The sequence below is a fragment of the Apodemus sylvaticus genome, chromosome 4 (genome assembly GCF_947179515.1).
Source record: "Apodemus sylvaticus chromosome 4, mApoSyl1.1, whole genome shotgun sequence".
NCBI classification, from domain to species: Eukaryota; Metazoa; Chordata; class Mammalia; order Rodentia; family Muridae; genus Apodemus; species Apodemus sylvaticus.
In genome coordinates this window covers 163,243,078-163,258,820 of record NC_067475.1, presented here as the reverse complement: position 1 = coordinate 163,258,820, position 15,743 = coordinate 163,243,078, and the positions used below count along the sequence as shown (strand labels likewise).

The 15,743-nt window shown below is 48.4% G+C and overlaps 1 protein-coding gene across 3 annotated transcripts in view; it reads right to left on the bottom strand.

The window, feature by feature from the left end:
• Pag1 (phosphoprotein membrane anchor with glycosphingolipid microdomains 1) overlaps nt 1-15,743 on the bottom strand; it is a 141,611-nt gene that overhangs the window by 24,390 nt on the left and 101,478 nt on the right. Inside the window, exon 1 of one of the 3 annotated variants that reach the window (XM_052180884.1) lies at nt 6,273-6,297. The exons of the other annotated variants lie outside the window; for them this stretch is intronic. The gene's annotated coding sequence lies outside the window, so the exon portion shown is untranslated. Of the gene's footprint in view, nt 1-6,272; nt 6,298-15,743 lie in introns of those variants that run through there. 3 annotated transcript variants of the gene reach the window in all.

The following is a 15,743-nucleotide window of genomic DNA, read 5'->3' as shown; positions in this document are numbered from 1 at the left end:
GAACTGTGGTCACTCTAGAGTCCTTCCCAGCGTCTGTGCTATATGAATGTGGCTGTGGTTCTCAGCGTCGGAACCGGCGATTCGGAACTGTGCTGCTGGAACAAATGCTGCTCTGGCAGATCTGAGGGACTGTTTGGGTGTCCCAGAAAGTGTGGTTGAAGAGTTGTGGGCACCTTAGTGGCCCAACAAGCTAAGACAGGCACCACGAGGAGAAAACCAAAATGCCCAAACAGGCCAAGGCCCAGGAACTCGACGTTCCTGTCAACTGATGCAGACACTTCTGCTGGATGGGGTCTGACGCTCTTTAAAAGCAAACGCTTGTTGTTTGGAAAGCCCTGCAGACGGCAGGCTCGAGAGGGACTCGTGTCAGTGTGTGCTAAGCCTCGGATGTCCTGACATCCCAGGAACTGTCCCTGTTGGTCAGGAAGTAGCTTCTTGGCTTGGTCCTACTGGCTTCTTGACTCATCCTGTGGACACTTCAAATTCTTTCATACTCTCTTTCCCTAACTACCAACTGTGTGCTAAGCAGGATGCCGCATCCGATCTCGAGCTGAGAAATAGGTCAACTTTGTAATGGGAAACTTTCCCAATCAGAGATATATTTTTGGCCACAAGTAGAAAAACAACTTAGCATTGTATTTCAAGTATGCACAATGGGAGCAAAGGCTGTGTTACATCTGAGGCAGCAGCAGCCGTAGCCCCTGCAGCTTGGCTCTGGGCAGCACGGCCGCAGAGGCGCCCCAGAATTCACGCAGCTGCTGCACTGCCTCCGACTGCTGTGGTCTCAAGCTGAGAACTGTCCTCAATGTGTCGAGTGAATTCCAAAGGCAGGCTCTGCATGTTCGCAGGGTGGAAAGGCCCACCACCCACGTGTGCAGCCTCCCAGCAGGGTCAGCTCCCTTCCGAGCATGGGCCAGCGTCCAGGGACAAGAGGTGCCTGCAGAGGCGGGAGTAAAAGCGCTCCTGCTTTGTATCTAAGACCAGAGATGAAAACTGTAACAACATCTTAACTGGGGCGGCATGGGTGCTGAAACTCTCAGTGAGGCATGTGCTGCTGGTCACCAATCACATTACCCGGGGAAGAAGATGGAGTGGGGGGAGGGTAAGAGGACTGTCTCCAAGGCTGTAGCACAAGGACATCCTGTGACTGAGAAAGGCTAGACATGGAAGAATGGACTTGGGAGTGTGTGTGTGTATGTATGTGTGTAAATGTGTGGAGATCCACTGTCACCATCAGATGTCTTGGCTGTTTTCTGCCTTATCTTTTGAAACAGTCCTGCACTGAAGTGGAGCTGACTGATTTGGCTGGCTGGCTGGCTGGGAGCTGCGGGGAGAGCCCTGGGATTGGGGACACACTCTGCCACACCTGGCTGTTTCCGTGAGTGCTGGACACCCCGACTCAGCACTCCGCTGGACTAGGGACATCTTAGGGCAGTTTTCCCTGCTCTAGCCCCTGCCCATGGCCGGGGAAGAACAGTGCACGTTTGCACACAGCTGTGTCTACACACTTTAGTACTTTGATCTCTCTTTTCCTTTGCCAGATGTGGCATGCAGGAACAGAGCAAGGAGAACGCACCTGAGAGTACCCACCAGGTCTCTTTCCTTCACCCCTTTCCAATCCTGCTTTGGAACACCTGAGGCATCTGTGAAGCCTGAGGCCTGAGGCCCAAGCCCTCGCTGACTGAATACTGAAGCCAGCCATGAAGCCTAGCACTGAGTTTCCCAGTGACCACCCCATCGGCACCAGGTAGCTGATGTGTCCTCACTGTCTCTGTTCCTGTGCACCTCACAGCTTCCTCTCAGCCCTGCTGTGAGCTGGACCTGACTGACAGACAGCTGGACATCCTCTTGTTAAGTTCACATGGCTGCTTCCATTCCAGGGCTTTAGGCAGGAGGTTGTGGGGAAGGACAGAGAAACAGTGTCACATACACACCCCTTCAGATTCTGAATGAATGCCACTGGATATTTGTTTATTTCCCCAACAGGGACCCCGGGAGATAGCAGTTCATCTGCGAACTTTTACAAGTTCACAGTTTAGGATCGGCACAGCATTAGGCAGAGAGTTCACTATACAGTAGCAGTTCGTAACCTGTAGGTCATGACACCTTTTGGGGTGGACAACCCTTTCACAGGGGTTGCTTAAGGCTATTGGAAAATAGATATTTATATTATGATTCATAACAGTAGAAAATTACAGTCATGAAGTAGCAATGAAAATAATTTTATGGTTCTGAGTCATGGCAACACGAGGAACTGCATTAAAGGGTCTCAGCATTAAGAAGGTTGGAACCACTGTCATCGAGGGTGAGAGAGGGGTTATGGGGGCAGGGTTTCTACACGTAGTATTCTTTTTCTTGGTTTATCCTGAAAAAGGAAAAGTATAATTCCACTGCGTGCCCATGGGAAGCTCTCGGGCGTCCACGGGGGGTTCTGGAGACCAGCTGCACTGCTCATAGAACCACATAGCTGATGTGATTATAATACCCAATGAACGGGAACAAATCCAGCGGTGAACATCTTCATAGCTGATGAAAATCACATCCCCCCAAGATCTTCCACTTTCCCTATCAACGAAGAATCAAATGGAGGCGTTAAGACTGTGCTTATGGAAAATCTTTTTTTGTTGTTTTTTTCTTTTGATTTTTTTTTTTTTTTGATTTGTTGTTTTCAAGACAGGGTTTCTCTGTATAGCCCTGGCTGTCCTGGAACTCACTCTGTAGACTAGGTTGGTCTCGAACTCAGAAATACACCTGCCTTTGCCTCCCAAGTGCTGGGATTAAAGGTGTGCACCACCACCACCTGGCTATGGAAAGTCTTAAGACCGTTATGTGGACATTTTTATGGCTGAATGTTACAGTTGTCCAAATGCAGGGACTGAGTCTGAAATGCCCGTGCCACAGTATTAGGGCTGGGTTGCAAAGGAACTTAGAACGGGTACACTGACCTGAGACGTTAGGGGGCGCTCTTTCCCTTCATCGAGTTTAAAGCACTTTGCACCCAGATACTCAATATGGCTACTACCTACAATGCTCATTGTCTTTGGAAAGGGAAGAGCAGAAACATTCTCTAGTCTTGTACAATGAGAGCTAACACGAAGGACAGTTCTGACACCTCTGGTCCTCATTGCTATTTTTTTCTGGAAAGGGAAAATTACTGTATCCCACTGAGAAGCCGGGAGTGACGGATGCTGGGGTAGAAAGCTCAGACTGGCAAAGGCATAGCCTAGGTAGGATGTGCAAGATGTGCAGGGTAAGCTAAGAACGGTGAGGATGTCTTCTAGAGTGTCTAAAGAAGCTCTATTAATTTCACAATAAAGAAATGGGTGTGACTGGAGCATAAGTTATTACTGAGAACTGTAAGTCAGAGGCCGACACAGTGGGGCTCAGAGGTTGAGAGAAGGTGTTGCTCTTTGCAGGTGTGTGTGGGCTCCGGCACCCACCGCGGTGGCTCACACCCACCCGTGACGTCAGCTGCAGGGCATCAGCCACCTGTGGCTTTAGAGAGAACCTAGACTCACACCAGTGCACCCATGTGCACGCACATAATTAAACAAATAAAGAAGAATGCAAGTCAGCTATGGTGGTGCAAGCCTTTAATCAAACCAGCACCAAGGAAGCACAGGCTGGCAGATCTGTGTGAGTCTGAGGCCAACTTATTCTCCATAGCGAATTCTACATAGCCAGGGCTACCTAGTGACACGTTGTGCCAAAGCAACAGCAATAAAATCCAAGAATCTCCCAAGCCCCTGAGCCCCAAAATTAAAACACAAAACAAACAAAACCCAAAACTACCCAACAAAAGACAAACAGAATCACATCAGATCTAGAAGAAATTTTGCTTGCATAATTAAGATTCACCCTTTTCTCCTGGCTCTGGCTGCAGGGTGCGTGGTACACTGCAGGGGTGAGACACGTAGACTGCTTAGCCACACTGGTGGTGGTGGGAAACACACTGGAGGGCTCTCACCTCTGTCTCATGAGTGTTTTACAAGAAAACTTCCAGCCAAGTGTATTTATGAAATGGCACAAGACATGTTTTCAGAACAAATGAAGAGGAACCTATGAGCCCAGTGTGGCGCGCCAAGGTCCTGCTCGCATGAGGCTGAGGCCATGGGGGTATTGCTTGACTCCAAGATTTTATAGCAAGTCTGAACAACACAGCGAGACTCCTCTCAAAACCAAATCTCACTCCCAAAACAAAACTTTCAGCTATAAAAGGAAGGTATTATTGATACTTAGTGGTTCCTACTAGGAAAGGAAGTTCTTATTTATCGTTTTGACCTAATGGGTTAAATAGGTTAAACCTAAGACACCGTATCCTGCTCTTGTTTGTAAAATATCTTTACAAAATATTTTATGATTATCGTATAGCAAGAACATCATTATACCGGAAACAAGAACCACTTGGACTTTCCCACATTCCATTTCCCACGCCTCTAAGTTCTGCTCACTGTGCTTCCTGGTGTGCTGGCACACTGGACTGTCAGCAGCCAGCAGACTGCTCCATCAGTGGACCAGGGCTACTCCATTTCCACGGTGCATTCTGCTTCCTCTTGCTGACAGAGAACATGGGTAGCACTGTGCAGGAGGTGCTCTTGTCCTGAGCCTCTGATTCTGTGGCTGGGATTCACGCAGGATGCCAAGGCATATATGATCTCAGCATGGCTTCCAAATGATTAATCCTCCCTCCTCAAAGACATGCCAGAGTGCTCTGCTGTCAGAATTAAAATGGTTAGGGCGGATGAGTGCGCAGACTCTAACGTTTCCCTTCTTGGCCATGCACGCCACCTGACAGCCTGGCTTGCCACCACTTGGGACTTTCGGGGGAGCCGAAGGGTGCCATCCTGCTGCGGTAAGCGGGACACCAACAACCCTTCAGTGTCACGTCTAGGACATTCCTGCTGTCTCGAGCCGGATGCTCTGTGAGGTGGCAGCCGGCTCTATGAATGACTTGAGTTCTTCATGCCATCAAAGGTGGCTTTGCATAGCATATGTAAAGAGGAAGAGACATGGTTTATCTGCACTTTCCGTAAAACTATTACTGCATGGTTTGTGGCGTCCGCCCGGCATAGTCGATGGTCAGTGATCTGAGAGCTGGAGGAAGGCTTTCTGTCTGGTGAACTGCTTGCTTCTCTTTACAACACTAAACTCTACATACAAAACCATATCGCCTTTATTTCCTTTTTCCTTTCCTCTCTCGGCTCGCTGTAAGCTCGAAGTGTATAATTATCTTCAATTATAACAATTATCTTTGTCTGGCTGTTTCTTCCTTCTCTCTGCAGCAACTCCAATTACGAGTGCTTTATTTCACACCGCTTGGAGAAACTTTTGTGTGTCTTTGTTATAACTTCACTCTTCTGAGTCAAATCAGAGTCTCCAGGCTGTGCAAATGAGGCTCCGTCTTTTGTGTGCGGTGCTGAAGACTGAGCCTTGAAACTGCTCTGTGGTCTCAACAAGCGCTGAGCTGTGAGCCTCCTGCCTCAGCCTCCCATGTAGCTAGAATCACAGTCTGACTCGACAGATTCAGAGGAAGCTTTTCAAAAACACCTTTCAGTACTGGTATTGGAACGCAGGGCCACAGACACAGAGGAAGTGCTCTGTCACTGAGCTGTGCCCCTAGACGTCCTTACTGCTTTTGAGACAAGTCTCACTAAACTGTCATTGTGCCCCTTGGCTTAAATTCAGTCTCGCTTTGAATTTTTGATCCTTCTGTTTTGGCTTCTGGAGTAGGTGGGATTATAGGCCTGTGCCATTAGCTTTGGCTAAAGCTTTAAACAATTGCACTATGTATGTGTGTGTGTGTGTGTGTGTGTGTGTGTGTGTGTGTCTGTGTGTATCCAATACATATATTCAAATATATGTATAACATATATTGCTTTATACATTTAAAATTTTCTCAGGGTACAGGTTAAGTAAGTCTTAGATGAACATATGATTTGAAAACAACAAAGAACAAAAGGAAGGAGGAGGATAGGATGGAGGGAGTAAAAAAATTCCACCAAATTAACCCTTGGGAACGTAAGCGGTGCTATCTGAGGAAGTAATGAAGTATACATCGGACGCACAAATGCTAACGTGACAAAGAACTAATGAGTTTTAGGCAGTTATAGTGGCACACACCTATGGTCCCAACACTCTGGAGGCGGACGCAGGAGGATCTCTGCAGGTTCGTATCCCGAGCTACACAGGGAGCTTAAATGTCAGCCTGTCCCTTGCCCCGAGCCAGATCCGCAACAGGGTGCTGCTCAGTAAACCCCACAAAACAGGCATACCTGAAGCAGAAAGACACGTGATGCTCCCTTCCGTCACAAGTGCTCCACACACAGCGGGGCTGGTTCCGATGGAACCTCACTGGTCGCCAGGACTCAACGAGGCTGCCCACCATGAGAGAGGGCTGCAGTGCAGTGCCAGCCTGGGAAATAATCCAAACTCAGGATCTGAAGCGCCGGCTCTGCTGCATGCAGACAACGTTCAGAGCGGTAGCAGGCTGAACAGGCCTCAGCCACTGAAGCAGAGACCGCTTGTACGCTTAGCTTGTGTCTAGTGCCAAACATTCGGCATCGAGCGAGCCTGGCCCAGAAAGCGGCGGTTAGGCTCACAGCAGACTTAGAATCTCAGCATAGGGAGTTTGAGCTATTTTCCCCCCAAATTTATTTTAACTTAACATGTATGGATGTTTTTGTCTGCATGCACATGTACCATGCATGTGCCTGGTGCTGGCTGGGGCCAGAAGAGGGTGACAGATACCCTGGGACGGTTGTGAGCCGCCAGGAATCAAACCTGCATCCTCTGGAAGACTATCCAGTGCTCAGTCCTGACCCAGCTCTCCAGTCCCTGTGAGTCAAGATTTCCTGCTACCACTCCTATATATTTTTTTATTTCCACATGTTTTTACATCTTCTGAAATCCTAATCTCAAACTGCTCAAAGCTGCTCATAATGTGCTAGATAAACCATAAAGAATTTTGTAAGATAAAAATTTTCAGCAAGAAAATATATTAAAACTTACGGCTTTCCGTGGCTTTGGAGCTCAGTGCTGCGTTTGCAGGCTGGGTCAAAGCTGACGAAAACACATCACTTATTTATTCGCTTGCAAAATGATCTATAGTCCTTAGGTAAAGAGTGTGCTAGAAATCAATAGATTATCTTGATAGTAAATAACTTTCCGCTATGCTTCGGGCCATCTTAGCAATTCTATTGATCACCATTGCTGGACACTGCACGTTGTTCAGCTGTTTGGTAAACCTTCATGGAGAACTCACAGCTGGGCAGGTGGGGCGGGTGGGGCAGGCGGGGCGGGCCGGCTGCCCACAGCTGGTTCCATGGACTTCTCCTTCTAGATTTTGACCATATCAGCCATGACATAACCTTGGGGTTTTCATACTGTTTTCTGGATGATCACCCTTCAAGGTATCATATAGTTGGCTCCTCTTCGTTTTTCTATCCTGCTTAAACATGTTTTACAGAGATGCCTTTCCTGGCCAGCCTGCTGACTGTGCAGCTGTACTCACTGTTTTTGTTCTTTTATCTCCATCTGAAAGCATGGAGATATGTATGTATGTATGTATGTATATACATACACAACACACACACATATACATACACACATACATATATGATTGGCTCTTGTTTACTGCTGCATATGTGTTTTAGAAATCATAACCTCCTTGCCTGCCTCTGCAGCTCCAGTCCCACCACCAGCAATGGTAAGGACGGACAGCGTGAGTGGCGTCTGTCTCTGCAGCTTTGTCATGAGGAGCACCAAATACGGCCCTGAGTTCTTTGAGGCAGGAACTGCGGACGGCTGACAACAAACAGCGTGCTTAGTCGCCATTCTAACTTAGAGTTCTCCGTGCAATATACACACGCTGGGGTTTTAAGCAGTGCCACCGCGCCAGCTCCGGCCGCAGGGAAGCCAGTTTGCATCCCATGCCCCCTGACCTCTAGCTCTAGCTTCCTTGAGGGTGAACTTTCCCTTACATGTCACTTGCTATCTTGGCCATTTCTTTCAATTCTCAGCAGAAATCAGAGATCAAACTGCACTTCCCATGCTCTGTTGGTATTTTGTAGAGTATTTGATTGGGAGTACGGCACGTATACTGGCTAAGGACCTTCTGTATGGTACAATAAAGTTCTCAGGTGTCTTGTAATCATTCCCATGCATGACTGGTTTTTGATGGGAATTTCAGGACAATAATTACTTATTAAATGTTAGAAGACTCATGACATCCCAGGATTTTTGTCTGCAGTTGTATCCTTATTACCAATGTGACACTGAGGGTACCGCTGTCCAGGAAGCCAGCTAGGGTCTTGATTACAAATCCTGTGGCCGTGGCATAGATAGTTGGGTGTGATCACTCTTGTGAGGAGATTCTACGTGGTCTAGACCCACAGTTCAGTTACACAGATAACACAGCTTCCCGCTTCCCACACATGTACGCTGTTTGCATGTCTCCCCAATCCACTGGTTTCACACTGTGGGTCATGACCCTTGGGGAAACCTCTGCTTCCAGATTTATAACAGTAGCAAAAATCAACAGTTATGAAGCAGCAATAAATGTTATAGCTGGGGGTCACTAGAATATGAAGAACTGTATTAAAGGGTTGCAGCGTTAGGAAGGTTGAGGGTTAGGGTTAGGGTGAGGGTTGAGAACCTGAGACTCTAATCAGTATTGTCATTGTTTCGCTTTTCTATCAAGCATAGAAAATGAATAGGATTTAACAGTATTATTGAAATCAGCCACACTTATAAAGCATGAATAACTCAGCGCCTTTGCCCAGACGGGTCTCCAGCGAATACGCTGCTTCCTGCAACTCCCCTTGCTGATTTAATACAACCTTCTTCTATTCAACACACACTTACAGGAAAAATGTACTCAGAGCAGCTGATTCTGATGACAATTTACAATTTATCATTTGAAATGAACAGAGAGTATGAGAAATCATCAGATTCCTGCACATGTAGATTCTTTAAATATGATGAGTTAAGAATTACCTTTATGCTGTGACCTTGCATGCATGTGGAAGTAAACTTGTAGGAACTGGTTCTCCGTTTCCACCCGTGGGTTCCAGGGGTCAGGCACGGCATCAGGCTTAACCACTGAGCCACCTTGCCAGCCTTACACACTGAGCTTTGGAGGCAGGAGCTCGCGCTCAGCCCAGTGAGTAGTCCTGTCAGCTGAAAAGGGGCGCAGGTGGGCGCTGCATCGTGTGACACACGACATAGGGTCCTAGCTAGTGAAACCTTGCTAGAGAAGCATGTCCCTAGGGAAGGCCCGGAGGATTTACCCCCTCAGCCCACTTCCAGTTCACTGTGATCTCTCAGCTTCCTGTTCCCGCCACCACGCCCTCTCCACCAGAGAAGACTCTGAAAGTGGAAGTGCGTGCACTGGTGAAGTCCGCAACACTCATTTGATCGTCTGAGAAATAATAAAGCCATAGCGACAGGGCTGCGGGTTAGAGCTAGAGCTTGCGTCAGGTCAAGTCCGTCACACTTGCACGCCTATGCCTAACAGCACCACCGACAGGAACCAGGTGTTCAAGTGTGTGAGCCCGTGACACGGTTCTCACTCAAGCCAGTGGGCACGGCAGTGGGCACGGCAGTGGGCACGGCAGGTGACCTTTGCAGTTTGAGTCCTCTCTCCAGTGAGGGAACACTGAAGGCCTTCAGGCCCGGCCCTGGCTCCTTACTTTGCCCTCCACTGCCCTCTTCTCTATGCAGTTACAAGCATGGCTTTACTCCTGTCATCTTGCCTTGGTGCTGAGGGGGGATGCCCACCTGTGGGCTCTGTACCCAGCTCGCACCTGAGCCGCTCCTCCTGGTGCCTTCCTGGCTGGGCTCTCCACCAGCCTTCAGCTGGTTACACCAGATTGAATCCTAGGTTACCCTGGCTCTGCCTCTCTCGGCTTGCCCGCCTATCTAATCCATCTTCAGGTCCCTCAGTGTCACCATTTTGTAAACTACTTTAAAGTCAGTCTCTTCAGCTTACCCTGTCTCTGCATTCCCAGGGCTGAATTCCCTTGTTCCCCCCAACCACCATCTTGGCACTGAAAGAGCCTCCTGGTGCCTACATTCATACTGCTGACCCCACCCTCAGTCAGACAGACATCTTTAAATGGAAAGTTAGACCACACCACAGCCTAGGGCCTTTAATGTTTTCCCATTAAATGTTTTCCCATGTTTGCTCAAGAGATAAAGCAAAGGAATGACAAGCAGGCTGCTACTTCCTGAAAGTTTCGCCTCTGCAGGCCTCTGTCGTATCTCCTGCTCACTCTCTGCAGGCCACAGCTGCTGCTTCCTGCATCTCTGGGACTTCCAGCCCACACTGGCTTCCCCAGTTCAGGTCCACACTGCATCAGAGCAGGGCAAGGGTTCTACATTTAAGGTCACTGCCTATAGCTTCAGTGTTTCCCCTCTCACAACACCATGTTCTCTTATGCCCACATGTGTGGGACCCAGACAGACCTTGTGGCAGCCCTACCAGGAGATCAAACCCAAATCAGGAGTCAGGAGAGCCTACCGTGTATGTTCATGCAACAGTCTTACCTCCTGGCATATGTGGTCAATCTTGTTGACTCTGGAGCCTCTGTCTGGGTTTAGTTTTAGTTTCTGTTTGCATAATTGCTTGGAAAGTAGGGGGTTAGGATAGGGTCCATTTCCCCAAAAGATTGTTATGCAAGAGGTACTTAATCATTCTCTGAACTTGAAAGTACAAATGTCATTGAACTAATAGAATAGTTCAGTTAACACTTCCTAAGATTGCACTTGTCTGTGTGTGCAGTGTGTGCCTGTGTGCCTGTGTGCAGTGTGTGCCCGTGTGCCTGTGTGCCTGTGTGGTGCCAGAGGTTCCGCCCCGCTGCTCTCCGCCTCTGACCCTGGAGCAAGGCTGGAGCCAGGGAAACTCAGCAATCCCCGGCTGCTTTTCCTCGCAGCGCTGGGCTTACAGGGATCCACGCCCACGCATGGACTCAGGTTTGCATGTCCGCACAGTACGTGCTGCGCCCACCGAGTCACCGCATCGCTCATAGAACAGTGTGGGACAGGGCTCAAGGGACAGGTGGAAGTGAGAATGTGACCCAAGCCAAGGGTCCCGAGACACTCGCTCGTTCACGCATGTACCTGCACATGCACGCCCTCATATACTCACTCATGCGTGCACTCATTCCCACACTCACTCATGCACTCTCACCCTCACTTGCTCACTCACACACTCACACTTAGACTCACTCATCCACACTTACACACTCATTCACTCATACACTCACACACTTCTTTACATACTCACACAACACTCACACCCTCACACAATAGCTTATACACTCACATACTCAGTCATGCACTCACATACACATGCACTCAATCAGTCACACACTCACACAATAATCACACACTTCTTCACACATATACACCCACACCACACACTCACATACTCAGTCATGCACTCACTCACTCACTCATACACTAATGCATTCACTTGTTCACTTACTCACACACTCACTCACACACTCACCCACTGTACTGGCGGGTTTTGTGTGTCGACTTGACACAGGCTGGAGTTATCACAGAGAAGGGAGCTTCAGTTGGGGAAGTGCCTCCATGAGATCCAGCTGTGGGGCATTTTCTCAGTTAGTGATCAAGTGGGGAGGGCCCCTTGTGGGTGGTGCCATCTCTGGGCTGGTGCTCTTGGGTTCTATAAGAGAGCAGGCTGAGCAAGCCAGGGGAAGCAAGCCAGTAAGAAACATCCCTCCATGGCCTCTGCATCAGCTCCTGCTTCCTGACCTGCTTGAGTTCCAGTCCTGAATTCCTTTAGTGATGAACTGCAACGTGGAAGTGTAAGCTGAATAAACCCTTTCCTCTCCAACTTGCTTCTTGGTCATGATGTTTGTGCAGGAATAGAAACCCTGACTAAGACACCCACCCACCCACACTCACTCACTCACACATGTCCTTGCACACTCACTTACACACTCACTCACATACTCCCTTCCTCCTTCCCTCCCTCAGTCACTCACACTCAGACTCACTCCCCCCCACACTTCTTTATATACTCACACACTTACATACACACTCACTCACACACACATTCACATTCTCAGTCATGTACTCACACACTCATGCTCACTCAGTTACACACTTGCACACTCACTCAAAGAGCCAACTTTGCAACCCTCACCTACTAGTTCATGTTAGTGAGATGACCTTAGCTTTGTAGACTATGTCAGTGTTATTAAACATTTCCATAGATTTTCCTTCTTAGTAATTCAAAATTTGAAAAATTAGTTAAATTTTTTTTAAAACTATCTTGTTTTATAAAGTGGGTGAATATGACCAAGAGACGAAGTGGCAGAGAATTCTTCCCAGGTAAAAGACTACCTTTCTGCTTGTGAATCTCTAAAGTCTAGACTCCTCCTCCTCATGTATTTAGATTACAAAACATGTGAGTCTACAAAGTGAAGACCTTATTAATAAGCCAGGGCTCGCAGACTGGACAGCGTAACCCACTGCGCAGCGGCCAGCAACAAGGATATAGTCAGTGAACACTCAGCATACTTCCCGCTTTTGTTCAAAGACACTACTCACTATATATAGCATTTTTAACACTAAAAAACATGGTGTGGAGAAAGAAAAAAAGAAAACAAAAAATGCGAGTTTGAGGAAGATTAGACTTTGATTGCTGGGGAGTGATACTGGGAGGGGACCGTGGCAAGCCGTTCCTCGGCACCGCCCGTCCTGGGTGCCGGATGCTGAGCCGGTGTGGTCACGGTGCATGTCTTGCGTTCTAGTACAGGAGAGTTGCATGTAGGAGGATCATGGTCAGCCTGACCTGGACTCTACGAGCTCTGTCTCAAAGAGGGAGGGAGGGAGAAGGAAGAAACAGAAGAGGAGGAAGGGAGAGAGGGGGTGAGAAAGAGAGAAAGAGGGAGGGAAGGAGAGATCTAACATGTGACAGGACTCTTTAATTTTCTGAAGTAGTGGATACTGGAAGCCTCATACCATCCAGGGACCCTGGAGGCCAAGTCCCGGACACGCACATAAAGGACTCTCGGACGATTACCATGGTAACTGGCAATGTTTGCAGGGCTTACCAGGCTCAGATTCTCTTATCTTGGGCTCATCCATCTATAGGCAACATCTAGTTTTGTAAACACATGTCAAAAAGTATGGAATTCCCCTTCAGGATATATAAATAGATCCACCAAGTTTAGAATATGAAGCCCAGATGGTCCACCAGTATCAACAAAAGCACTTTCCTTGCCAACATGGATTTTACAAACCAGAGAATCACTGCAGAACAGACAAAGCAGTGCTCTGTTAGGTGCTTCATTCCATGGTCCATAAAACATTATTTTAAAAACAAACACTGGATGTTCAGAACAGACGACACTATCACCGAGGCACGGCAGACCGACCTGCAGGCCATGTTCCACCAAGAAACAGCAGCAGAGGTAGACTGGACCAGCGCTGTCTAAACGCAGCTGCGGAACCCCCACACACTCCCTGAGGTGTACACACCCGAGCTGGTCACTCTGAACGTCTAACTCCAAGTCCCCTTTCTCTCTGATACCCTGAGTTTCTGGGGCTCGCTCTCTCTGTGTACTTGATGACCATCTACTAACCATCAATGGAATGGAATAGCTATATAAGCACGGATGCCACGGGGTGGGAGTGTGGGGGAGGGGGGCTGTCGCCTAAGGAGGACCCAAGTGATGCCTACAGCTTCAGTCACCCTGGAGGCCCAGAGAGGTACACACTACATTTCTTAATTACCCTGCCACAGGGTCATTACAAATTGCCAAAGGGGACTCAACATTCAGTGCTTGATAGTTTAGCTCACAAGAGGAAGAGTCTCTAGCCATCTTAGCACTTCCAGAAGTGGTGGCTAGGGTGAACTAGGCTGGAGTCAGGGGCAGAGATCCCACACAGGGCATCTGTTTTAGGGGCCTAAAATGTCCATTGTCATAAAAGGCAGATCCCTTAATGAATTTGCCATAATTCTATAGTGTGCATCCATGTGCGGTGTGTAGAGTGGTGTGTATGCACACCTGTGTAGGAGCACCTATCTCTGCAAAGGCTAGAAGATCCTGTCAGGTCTTCTGCCTGTCTGCCTCATCCTCTTGAGGCAGGGCTTCTCACTGGGCTAGGAGCTTGCTGGTTTGGCTGTACAGAAGGCCAGCAAACCACAGTGCTCAGTCTCCAACCCCACCTCCAGCACTGCTCACAGGTGGACATGGAGTTACACCGTACTGTTGTTGATATGCTGCTGCAGAAGCCAGACTCAGGTGCTTACAGGTGAATAGCAAAGGCTCTATCCACTGAGACACGTCTCTGACTCTCTGAAATGCTGTCCCACTGAGACACACCCCTGACACTCTGAAATGCTGTATCCACTGAGACACACCTCTGACCCTCTGAAATGCTCTATCCACTGAGACATACTCTTGACCCTCTGAAATGCTCTATCCACTGAGACACACCTCTGACCCTCTGAAATGCTGTACCCACTGAGACACGCCCCTGGCCCTCTGAAATGCTCTATCCACTGAGACACACCCCCGGCCCTCTGAAATGCTGTCCCACTGAGACACACCCCTGGCCCTCTGAAATGCTCTATCCACTGAGACACACCTCTGACCCTCTGAAATGCTGTACCCACTGAGATACACCTCTGGCCCTCTGAAATGCTCTATCCACTGAGACACGCCCCTGGCCCTCTGAAATGCTCTATCTGCTGAGACACACCCCTGGCCCTCTGAAATGCTCTATCCACTGAGACACACCCCTGGCCCTCTGAAATGCTCTATCCACTGAGACACGCCCCTGGCCCTCTGAAATGCTCTATCTGCTGAGACACACCCCTGGCCCTCTGAAATGCTCTATCCACTGAGACACACCCCTGGCCCTCTGAAATGCTCTATCCACTGAGACACACCCCTGGCCCTCTGAAATGCTCTATCCACTGAGACACACCCCTGACCCTCTAATCATTTTTGAATAACCTTTGATGTTTTATTCATTTTGAGCCAGGTATGTTTTTCACCCACATCTCTAATTAGATATTCTGCCTTCCAGACAGATGACCTCCGCTCAGCGCGATGCACAGGATTTGTGTGCACTGTGTGAACCAAGCTGGACTATGTGGGGCTTAAGTGGTTTGATGAAAATATGCTAGTGAAATAAATCAATGAACGTTTATAAGAGCTCAGTTTTGAAGTGGATCCTTGCCCGTTATAAAAAGCCGTTGTTTGGAGACGAACTGCAGCTTACTGACTCTGGCTCTGCCCGTGTTCCCTTTGTGTGCTATGCACCGCTGCCACCAAGCTCCAGGAGCCCCACCAAGGGACAGTGCCTGACCCTGAATCAGAGCTACACATGCACACAGGGACAATCCTCCCTACATTTATTCTCATGCTAGGCTAAGAAGGCTGCCTGACACTTAACCTCTGAGAGTAGTGTTTAATGGAGGTTCCTTTGATATTCTAAAAAGACGGCAATTACGCATTTGGATAAAAATCTTACTTTTAATACATCTAAGAAAAGGTTAACAGTATTGAACAGGCACAAATTTCCAGGTACTTTGGCACTTGTGCCTCATGTAGAAAAATGGAACTCCATTTAACTTGTTCTTCAGAGGTTTGTGAGGTAGGTGGGAGAGATCACAGGCACTCACGCGTCTCCCCCTCCCGGTATCCTCTCTGCTTGTGACTTTTAAGCTCCTTTCAGTGAGAAACAGCTGTTTCTTTAGT